Genomic DNA, 11,829 nt, shown 5'->3' on the forward strand with positions numbered 1-11,829 from the left:
AGGAACTTAGGGTCTGTGCTTGCTAGCAAATGCTGAACTCCCTGAGCTTGGCCTCCAGCCCCTTCGTTATTTTGTGGTGTCGTTTTTTTCCAATATTAACAATATTAAAGTTTATTATTTAAGACACTAATCAGAAAAGATGACTACAGCTTCTACAATGTGTAGATATTTGAACTGTTGTTACTTAGCTTGCATGAGAATAAAGCATGAATTCTAGTGATTAGACTATACATTATTTATAAAGCAGCTGAGTTTCAGAAGGTAGTAGGCAGTACCATGAGCCCTTGCTCAGTCACTGGCTGTCCCATTCTGGTCCAGGAGCATCTCTAACTGCTGGTTGATATTTTTCAGATGGTTTTCTGCTGCCAAAATGGTTTTCGCTTTGACTAACAGAGCTGGAAGGTGTTTCTTGTATGTTTGGTTCTTTTTCCTGGACATCTGAATAGTCTTGATAAAGCTGTTTTAAATTAGATATAAAGCACATCACTTTGCCAAGAGATGACTTTCACTCCTTAAGTTCATCATGTTTTGTTTGTAGTTGTTTCAGCTGTGGCTGTAACCGAAGCAATTCATCCTGGACTTCAATCAAATGTTGTCTTTTCCTTTCAATGTCGGTGATCACCTTAGCATTCTTCCTTTTCAGGGTTTTCAACATCTGGACTTCTTTGAGCATTCTGATGAGTTCTTCTTTAATATTAAGGTAAAATTTGGTGACAGCTTCTTTATAAACTGTAGATTCAATTCTTTGTTGATATTGCAGGAAGATTTTCTCAAATGCAGACAAAATAATATCCAACTCCATGATGTCACTGCATTTCCTTCCTTCTAGACACCAAATATGCATACTCTCAAAAACATCAGAGTCTGTGCCTTCGTTTCTTGGTTTCTTCCTTTTGCCTGGAACCACGGTCCTTTTTCTCGGAGTTTTCTGCAACTTGAAAACTCTTTGATGAGAATGTTGAGTCTCAGATGAGATTTCAGTCCTGGGTAGACCTTGATTCCATCCTTAAGTGGACCTGAGCTGAGAAGTTGGCTACCTTGAGCCCAGTCTTCTGACCAGTTGCCTTTGTGTCTTTGCCCGAGTCTTTTTGTTGACTGAGGCCTGGGTGCTGAGGGGTTTGGTACTCTCAGGAGTGACTGCCTTGGCCTGGGTGCTGAGGGGCTCGGTTCTCTTAGGAATGACTGCTTCAGCTGAATTCTCTGAAGGTTCTGAAGACTGCACAGGTGGAGTAGTATCATGGTAATTGGGCCTTATTTTTTCTACTGACTTCACTTTTCTCCTTATGTCTTATGTGCTCTCAGAGTCATCACTAATGGGCTCCAGTTTTCTTGTGGACTTTGAGGAGTCAAAGGCACCAAGATGCACAGTGTCCAAACTCATCATCAGTGTAGATGGCAGTGCTATGCAAGGGAGGGTCTGCAGGAGAGACACAGTGTCATCCAGAACCATTCAAGCTACTGTCCGAAGTTTTCATAGGCTTCTTCATCTTTGTCATTTCTGGAGATCACAGAATTCTCAGGGAAGTCAAAGATGTCAATAGGCCTGTGCTCTTGAGTGGCTTTATCTTTCAGGAAATGTGTTCTTCCTGCAGTGTTCTTTGGATTTTCTGTACACTGGCGGCACGTAGAGCTCCTGAATGTACGGACTGCGGCAGAACTACAAAACGGGTACTTGGGGCGTTCTGAGAGTCAGCCCCACTCACCCAGCTCCTCCCAAGGAACGCGGACGCCACCACGGAGCCATCCCGCCGCTCCCCGTGGAGTCTCGTTATTTTGTTTTTGAGAGTCATGAGCTTGAATGTGAGACAGATACTCTGCAAGTGAGCTAACCTCCTATACCTAGTCCTTCCAAATTGCTATTTCAAATTATTTTTTGACAGTATTAGATTTGAAACTCAGGATCTCCTGTTCACTAGGCAGGTGATCAGCCACTTGAGCCACATCTCCAGTCTTTTTTGTTTCAAATATGGTCTCACTTGTTTATTCATGATCCTCCTATCAACTGCCTCCTAATATGACAAGTACATACACCACCACACTTGACTCGTTAGTTGAAGTCAGGAGTCTTGTTAACTTTTTGCCTAGGCTGGCCTCAAACCACGGTCCTCCGGCTCTCTGTCTCACAAGTAGCTGGGAGTCACTGTGCTAGGTTCCTTAAATTACATCATTAAAAATATGTTTTCAAATTGTTTCTTTTGCAATTTTACACTGCAAGTGTATAGAGATACAATTTGTTTTTGTGTTTGTATATCCTGAAACCTTGCTAAACTTATTCATTAGGTGTGTGTGTGTGTGTGTGTGTGTGTGTGTGTATGTGTGTGTTTGTGTTCCTATACTGGGGGCTTGAACTCAGGGCTTAGGCCCTGTCCCTTGGTTTTTTGCTCATGGTTGCCTTTGTTGAGCCATACCTCCACTTCTGGCTTTTTGGTGGTTAGTTGGAGATAAAAGACTTATGATCTGTCCTGCCTAGACTGGCTTTCAACTGAAATCCTTAGGTCTCAGCCTCCCAAGTAGCTAGAATTACAGGTATGAGCTACCAGTTCCCTGCTAAGAATCTTAACATGATAGAAAAATTACCACCCAACTGGGTTCTAAATCTAGCTTTTTACTTACCAGTCTAGGAAGGTCTACTTTCCTTCTCTAAGAAGGAAATATGATGCCCTGTGTATATATAGAGGACCAGTTTCTTTTTATTCATTAGAAGAGAAATACCACAGAGAAAGAAAACCAACAACAAAGATACATCACAGAGAAGACAAAAGTTCAGACTATAAAGAGGATCAATTAAGAGGATTTTTTTTTTTTTTGCTACTTGAACTCAGGACAGACCTCACATTTATTCTGGTTGCTTACTTGCTTAACACTGTCATGTGAACCATGTCTCTAGTCCTGCTTTTTGCTGGTTATTTTGGAAACTGTGATGTTATGGACCCCATGATGGATCTGAATTATAAATCAGTTAGATAAGCTAATAGGCTAAGTTCATCCAGTATAAAAACTTCTCTGCTTCGATTTGCTCTCCAAAGCCACCAGTGACACAATATACTAGACATGAGACATCTCACAGTAGCAGCAATGTGAGCCTCAATGACACTTTTAAGGGTGTTATTTATGGCAGTGCCAGTGTTTCATGCCTGTAACCCTAGCTACTCAGGAGGCTGAGATCTGAGGATTGCAGTTCAAAGACAGCCTGGGCAGAAAAGTCTGTAAGACTCTAATACCCGATTCTTTACGAAAGCCATAGTGGAGTTGGGGCTCAAGTGGTAGAATGCCAGCCTTGAGTGAAAAAGCTCAGGGGCAGTACGTGTTCAAGCCCCAGAATCTGTATTGAAACACAAAAAAATCAAGAATTCTATTTACTCTGTTTCGTGCTACTTTCTCCCATGATGTTTCATAATTGTTTTTATAATTCCTCACAAGGTAAAACCTCGAATCTAGGTCTAAGCCACCAGTTCTTCTAAAATGTGGAGGAGGAGCCAATGACATGTGGTGTTCCAGGAAGCCTTGGTACCCACTGGGCCCTAGATCCACCCCCATATGCCTCCCATTTTAACTGCACTCTACTGGGAACCCATTTTGATTAACTTCCCTGTCTTTGGTGTGTTTGAGCTAGAGGAAAATGAGATGGATTGAAACCCAGAAGGAAAGGAGATTTAGATGCTGGTGGCTCATGTCTGTAATCCTAGCTACTCAGGAGGCTGAGATCTGAGGATCATGGTTCAAAGTCAGGCCAAAACAGAAAAAGTCCGTGAGACTTTTATTTACAATTAACCAGCAAAAGGCTGGAAGAAGAGGTGTGGCTCAAAGCTGGTAGAGCTCCAGCTATCAGTAAAAAACAAAAACAATAAAAGAAAAAAAACTAAGCAAGAGCACAAATCCCTGGGGTTCAAGCCCTAATATTGGCAATACCCCTCCTAATACACATCAGAGCATATGATATGGAAACAAATGTAGGTATAAGATCTACCACCCAGTAGAACTTAGCACAGGGTTGGAGATGGAGCTTAATTTGAACAGTACTTGGCTAGCAGGCAAGAAGCTCTGGTTTTGACCTCCAGCACCACAAAAATACAGAAGCACTTTAGCTGAGCCCTGATTCTGAGGTCTTATGAATATCTGATGTTTGCTGAGGCCACCAGCTATTGATTCTAGAAGAATGGGTAGTGCTGGTAGGTTCTCGCTCTTGAGGAAAATACCTGAACATCCTTGGCACGGGACTTCAGAGTGAGGGGAGTGGCAGGCATGGCTCTAAACATTTCAACATTTCTCTAAAGGAACTGGGCTCTCAAATATACCACAAAAATAGGGGTGCACTCTCGAATGGGGTGACAAAGAGGGCATGAAAGTTACCCTTCACTTATTCACTTTGTCTTTCCAAAAATGAAGGCTGTGCAACAAATCCACCGTCTCCCTGAGTCCAAGTGTGGGCAGTGCAGGAACGCAGTCATGGCTAATTTCTTCCTGGTAAAAATTCTACTAGAAGTCTACCAGATGCCCCATCCCGAAGAACAGCGAATTTACTAGAGAAACTGGCAGTTATTCCAAGCCTCACTGCTGGATCAGAACTCCAAACAAGAGGCAGCCCCAATGCTTTCTTTGGATCAGCCTCCAAACTTTTATTAGCTGCATTTTTTTTCCTTTCTGTTTTTCTAGGTTAAACCCTTTGGAAATTTGATTCCCTTGAAAAAGAATTCTATTTTTGTTGAGAATACAGGGTATGTGGAATAATCAAATCAGGTAATCTGTATGGCTTCCAACCAAGAATTCTCTGCCCAAGGATGCACTGTTGTGCATGGTTTGTTTGGGTTTTGTTTTTTGTGGGTTTTTTTTTTTTGCTTGAAAGGCTAGTCTAAGAAGTGGTGTGGAGAGAGCCACAAAACAATTATGATCTTTAGAAGAATAGAAATGATGTCTGAGTTAGCTTTTCAAAGAACCTCGAAAGATCCTGGTGTTGCCCTTGCTGCATGTTGCAAGCAGACAGGTGTTTCCAGAAAAAAAAAAGAAAGAAAGAAAAAGAAAGAAACGAGTCATGTTTGTCTAAGGCCAATTTGAAAGCCAATAAAAAAGCTGGATTTTTTTGGCTCGCAGTCTCTGTGTGATTTTGGATTTTTTCTCTCTACTACATTAACCACACATTCCTTAAAGAGTACTTAGAGTCCTGAGAAGGATGTAAAATGTCAACACTGAAGTAAGATCACAAAATTCCTGGAACACAGCAAGTATGTTGTTAAAGATCAAACTGAAGACGTGCAAATAAAAAACAAGACGTTCACCATTCTCTCAGCTTTTCAGTTTGTCCTAAAAACCCAGCTATTACTAATAAATAAATAAATAAATAAGTAAATAAATCCCTCCCCTTCTAGATCCTTCTCTGAAGAGCTCAAGTTCTTTCCAGACATGACTTCATTTACTTTCCCAGTAACGAGCAATGCAGGAGAGAGGATAGGCAAGAGCTGTTCTCTCTGCACCAGATTGAACCAGAAAGAAATTATGTTACAGTTGCCCAGAAGGTGAAAGAGTCCCAGGCCTCTTGTGTCTCCTAAGTTTTCAAGGCAAGGACCACAGAATTGGAAAGCTGGGAGGACACTGAGATACCATCTAGTGTGGTGGTTTCCAGTCTTCTAGATTTTATACATAAGCAAAATTTCAAAACAGGTCAGGCACTGGTGGCTCTGTATTCCTAGCTACTCAGGATGCTGAGATCTAAAAACTCACAGTTTGAAGCAGCCTGGGAAGGAAAGCCCATGAGACTCTCATCTCCAATTAACCACCAGAAGAAAAAGCCAGAAATAGAGCTGCGGCTCAAGTGGTAGAACACTAGTCTTGAACAAAGAAATCTCAAGGACAGTACCAAGGCCCTGAGTTCAAGCCCCAGGGAGGACCAACACACATGCACACTTACACACACATACATACCTACACCTACACACACACACACACACACACACATTAGAGCTCAGCTCTGGTGGCTCACACCTGTAATCCCAGCTACTCAGGAGGCTGAGATCTGAGGATCAGAATTCAAAGCCAGCCTGGGCAGGAAAACTTGTGAGACTCTTATCTTCAACTAACTATCAAAAAGCAGATATAGAGCTGTGGCATAAGTAGTAGATCACTAGCCTTGAGTGAAAAAGCTAAGCAAGAATGTGAGGCCCCAAGTTCAAGCTCCAATACTAGCACTAAAAGGAAGGGGGAAAAAGAACATTAGGAAAACATTCTTCTCTCATGACAGAAGGACATTATAATTTCAAAGAAATAGAACAAAAAAGCTCAAAATAAATGGTAATCCATCTAAAAGGACCATTTTTAACTTTCTGTCAACATGCATACACAGAGACACACTGTATTTTCCTGATTTTTCTCGTCATATCATCATGGACCAGGGCCTTAGCATAAGGATAAACATATAGGAATTTCCCTCCACCTCTATTTTACTTAGGAGAAAATTAAGACCTGGAAAAGGAAGTAGGGATGCCAGATAAAATACAGGACTCCCAGTTTAGTTTGAATCTCATGAAATACTGGAGACCTACTTATATAAGTAATAATTTGTTTTTATCTGAAATTCAAATTTAATGGGTGTCCTCCATTTTTATTTGATAAATCTGGCAACCCTGAAAGGAAGTGACTTCTAGTTTCTGGACTTCAAGTAACTGTTGCTTCATGCAGAATTAGAAGAAGTAAGTCAGTTCTGACTCCAGTGAGTCTTATTCAGAGTTTTCTTTCCTGCATCATTGTTCTGACCCAACACAAACCATCCTCCAGAATGACTCATCCCATCACTAACTTTGGGGCCATTATATTCTCTCTCTCTCTCTCTCTCTCTCTCTCTCTCTCTCTCTCTCTCTCTCTCTCTCTCTCTCTCTCTCTCTCTCTCTCTCTCTCTCTCTCACTGCCTGTCCTTGGGCTTGAACTCAGGGCCTGGGTGTTGTCCCTGCACTTTTGTGCTCAAGGCTAGCACTCTATTACTTGAGCCACAGTTTTACTCCCAGCTTTTTTGATGCTTAATTGGGAGATATGAGTCTCACAGACTTTCTTGCCTGGATTGGCTTTGAACCAAGGTCCTCAGATCTCAACCTCTTGAGTACTTAGGATTACAGGAATGATCAGCATCTGGTCATTATTCTTCATTTTATTACTCTTTTTTTACAGCTCAGAGTTTCATCATGTTTTTGTTTTTTTTGCCAGTCCTGGGCTTTGAACTCAGGGCCTGAGCACTGTCCCTGGCTTCTTTTTGCTCAAGGCTAGCACTCTACCACTTGAGCCACAGCACCACCTCTGGCTGTTTTCTATATATGTGGTGCTGGGGAATCGAACCCAGGGCAGGACTGGCAAAAAAAAAAAAAAAAGAGAGAGAGAGAGAGAGAGAGAATTCTGTCAGTATTTGCTACTGTACTAGAAACTGACTTTGAAGAGAGAAAAAAAACAGCAAAGCTACATTTATTAATTCATTTGAAAACGTTAATCAGCCTATTATCTGCTAACATGCTTTTGCTTTATTATGTTTTTGTGCAGGTACTAAGGCTAGAACTGGACTTTAATCTTTGGCCACAAATACTCCATTCGTTTTAGAAGTAATTAGCATGAATTGCTTTCATCATTGAGGAAATTCCCCAATCTGAGAAAATCTATCTTTCCTGCCAATCATTTTAAGGGAAACTTAACTTTGGGGAAGAAAGTTAGCCAGGGCCAGCTTGCTGCACCCAAGCAACTGCACGGCAATGTTCCTTGAGGTGGCATTGTATTTTGGTATGCAGCAGGCGCTTCATATGTGCACTCCCCGTTTGGTGACACAGGACTAAAGAATCCTACTGGGGTGTGGCCAGTCATAGAGTGCTCTACTGGGGCCCAGAAGGCCCCGAGTTTCAATCTCAGTACTATACATAAAAAAGTCCTGCAATATGAGTTGAGATTTAATAAAATACCAATTGTTGAAGAACAAATGCGGTTGTGCTTCTGTCTCATTTTGTGTTTGCTTTGCACGTGAGTCATGGCGGTGAGGAACACAATGACTTTAACCAGGCTGTCCTCCCATGTTCAACCCTCAGTGCAAATGTCAAAATAGGGGGAAAAAAGTGAATAATGTCTTAATATTATTAAGAAAACCAGCTTGGAAGTTCCCTGAAGCATGTGGGAGCCCCCAGTGGATGACCCCTTAAGATCTATTACTTTATGCCACCTCTGCTCACAATCAACCAAAATGCTGCCCAACAAATTCAGATGGCCAACTCTTGGGGAAGAGCAGCTCCTTCCCCTGCCTCATTTCCACCCAGCAGAGCCTGCAGGGACGCCTTCTCCTTCACTGGCCTCCCGCGAGTTACCTGGACTCGGTAAACTCACAAACACACCATGTTCTCGGGCCTAGAATGTTCCTTGATACTCCCTACCCACAACTGCTCTGCAGCCTTCAAGTTTCAACACAGGTATTACCTCCTTTGGGAAGTTCCTCAAACCTAGAAATCCTCAAATTCCCATAACACAGTTCTTCCCATTGGGACCAGGGCTAAGGGGAGGTGGGAAACAATATTTAGGGATTATTGTACTTCAGAGTGTTTTTTTTTTGGGGGGGATGGGGAGCAGGGCAGTACTGGGGCTTGAATTAGGGCCTAGGTGCTATCCTTCTGAGTTATTGTACTCAAGGCTAGTACTCTACCACTTGAGCCACAGCTGGTGGGAAGGGGGGGCGTTAATTGGAGATAAGACTCCCATTGACTTTCTTTTCCAGGCTTGTTTTGAACTGCAATTCTCAGATATCAGCCTCTTGAGTAACTAGGACTACAGGTATGAGCCACCAGTACCCGGCTACTTCAGTATCTTATAAGATACTCAATATTTATGATGAGGCTATGCTAAGAAAATAGATTAAACATAATATTTAATACTTACAAAAACCTTATGAGACAGTCTTAAAGATGAGGAAATTAGAGTTCAGACAGTTTGAACAGGCTATTTAATGAGAAGTGCTTGATTCAAAAGCACATGTACTTTTGACTTGGGTGTGGGCTAGTTTATTTTCTATTGCTCTGGGAAATTTGATTTAGTTAAAAGTTCTCTCATTTTTTTTTTTTTTTTGGCCAGTCCTGGGGCTTGGACTCAGGGCCTGAGCACTGTTCCTGGCTTCTTTTTGCTCAAGGCTAGCACTCTGCCACTTGAGCCACAGCGCCACTTCTGGCCATTTTCTGTATATGTGGTGCTGGGGAATTGAACCCAGGGCCTCATGTATACGAGGCAAGCACTCTTGCCACTAGGCCATATCCCCAGCCCCCTCATTTTTTTTTAATCTCATGTATATATGGGTTTAAATCAATTATCTCTTTTATTCCTCTTAGCATTGAATTTTAAGTTTATGGAGTGGCAGTGTAGCTCAGTTGCAGAGCCCTTGCCTGATATTTATTGAGTGTGAGTCTTAGTACTACAATGAAAACAACTAAGTGTATAATTCTTGTTTTGTTTTTTTCAGTCCTGAGGCTTGAACTCAGGGCCTGAGCACTGTACCTGGCTTCTTTTTGCTCAAGGCTAGCACTCTACCACTTGAGTCACAGCCCCACTTCTGGCTTTTTCTATATATGTGGTGCTGAGGAATCAAACCCAGGGCTTCATGTATACGAGGTGAGCACTCTACCATTAGGCCATATTCCCAGCCCCTAAGTTTATATTTAAGTTTATTCTTAACTCATTTATTAAATAACTTATGTAGAGATAAGCAATTGTTTTTACATATTTCTGGAAATTGGAGAAGCTGTAACAGAGATGGGGCAGGGAAGAAGATTGTTCTAGAAGGAACTCTGGAAAGATACTTCAGCCATGTGTGGAAATCATCAGATGGCTAGAAGCTAATGATCCAAGTCAAGTCATATTACTAGGAAAGCCAGGAATAAGTATGAGGAGTAATTTTCAAAATCCAATTCCCACAAAGTGGGAAAATTTGTCCCACCAAAAATGAAGATTTCGTTTTAAAGCAACAGTAATTAAGACACAAAAACTATGAAGAAAAGATAACATGACTCCAAACATTAAGAATCCTATTGATCCAACAACACACCCTAGCCAAGGCAAAAAGACACCCACCTATTGCTACTTAAAATCTACAAAACCAGTCTATGCCACGAGTAGCCTGGATGCGCTCATCTCATCTGAAATATGTAGAACCAACAAAAGACAGTGCTCAGGACATACCCAGAATCTTCAGAGATGTGTATGCAGCAGGCACAAACAATAGAAATTTGTTCTTCATAGAAGATGAAACCTGGGTGTTGAGAAGAAAGAAATCCTCACTCAGCCAACGGGGAGATAAGACATTGCACGTTTATCGGCCTTGTGAAGCTGAGTGTTGGTCAGATGATGATACAGAATCTGAAGACAACAGCATCATTGGCTCACCCCTCTTTGAAGAATAAATGGATAATAAACAGAAGCAGATACACAGGTATGACATGGCCTACTCACTCTACTTTTGAGATTGCCCAAAGACACTCCTGAACATGTACGCAAACTCAGAGGCACAGGAATTTTCAGAGGAGCAACTTTCCTAGTAGCGAAAGAAAGAAAGAAAGAAAGAAAGAAAGAAAGAAAGAAAGAAAGAAAGAAAGAAAGAAAGAAAGAAAGAATGAATCATCAGTCAAGAGGGAATTCATGTTTATGAGGCGAGCACTTTACCACTAGGCCATATTCCCAGCCTGGAATTCATGTGTAGATTGTGGTCAAACTATGCAATGTAGTATCACACCATGGGGAAAATTACTGAGTCAGCTCCACACACATCAATGTGGACAAATCTCAGATGCAAAATGTCGCAAGGGGGGAAAAAAAAACAAATTTCATAAGACATCATAGAGCATAACATCACTTAGATGAGGGTTTCACAAGTAGGTATTCAATCTCTGCATTGCTTAGGACTACATCCATATTGTCTAATGGATAGAAATATTTGGAAATGACTAACACCAGGTTAGAGTACTGGAGGGGCAGAAAAAAGGGCTTTGAATTTTGTTTAACTTCTGAAGTTGGACAGGGGACAGAAAGATGTTGATTCCATTCTTTTTTACACAATTTAGGGTATGCCATAATAAACAATTTTTTAGCTCAAGGAAAAAAATCTTATAATAAAAGTCATCCCTTTAGGTATATATATATTCTCCCTTCTGGGCAGCCGATAATATTTTTTCTACATTTAGAATATTGGATTTTTTTAAACAGTTGGATTATTGTCAGGCACATTTTTCAGACAAAATAACACAAAAACTCATTCTCTCCAGTTAAAGTTCACATTCTGTGCCAGTAGATTAAGATGAATGCAATACAGAATTCAGCTTATGTCACGTGAGGACCAGCGAGTGAAAGCAGGGCCGATCTTAGTTAAGTGGCATGCGTGTATGCACCATTTATTTGTTCAGGGTTGTCACAAGGAGCAAGGGAAACACGAAAATACCTGGGTCATAAATTGTCATGTAAAAGACAAAGAGAAACCCTGGCATATTATGAAACTATAAATTACTTCTGCTGAAAGGGTAGAATTTGCAGTATTCCCTTAACCCAGGTTTCACCTCCCTACATTTGACAGAATAACTCCTGTTCTTTGGAGAAAAACACATGAAATAAATGTAAAACCCGAGAGGGAAATCATCTAATATGTACACCACCTGCCTAATAAAAGGAGAATAAATTTGGTTTGGGGGCTAAGTAGATTTGCTTATGTTTTAACTTAGTTAAGAGGCACACGCCATCTAAATTACACACATGTAGAGTTTTAATTTCAAAAGCATAACACAGAGGGACAAAAAAATCATTTCAGAACATTTCAAAAGCTTTGCTTTTCAAGGCTTCCACGGT

At 41.1% G+C, this 11,829-nt stretch overlaps 1 pseudogene; it reads right to left on the reverse strand.

Moving 5' to 3' along the window:
- Positions 1 to 288: 288 nt before the first annotated feature.
- LOC125365869 lies at positions 289 to 7,992 on the reverse strand (annotated as a pseudogene).
- Between the last annotated feature and the right edge of the window lie 3,837 nt (positions 7,993 to 11,829).

The sequence above is a fragment of the Perognathus longimembris genome, chromosome 17, assembly GCF_023159225.1.
Source record: "Perognathus longimembris pacificus isolate PPM17 chromosome 17, ASM2315922v1, whole genome shotgun sequence".
Lineage (NCBI taxonomy): Eukaryota > Metazoa > Chordata > Mammalia > Rodentia > Heteromyidae > Perognathus > Perognathus longimembris.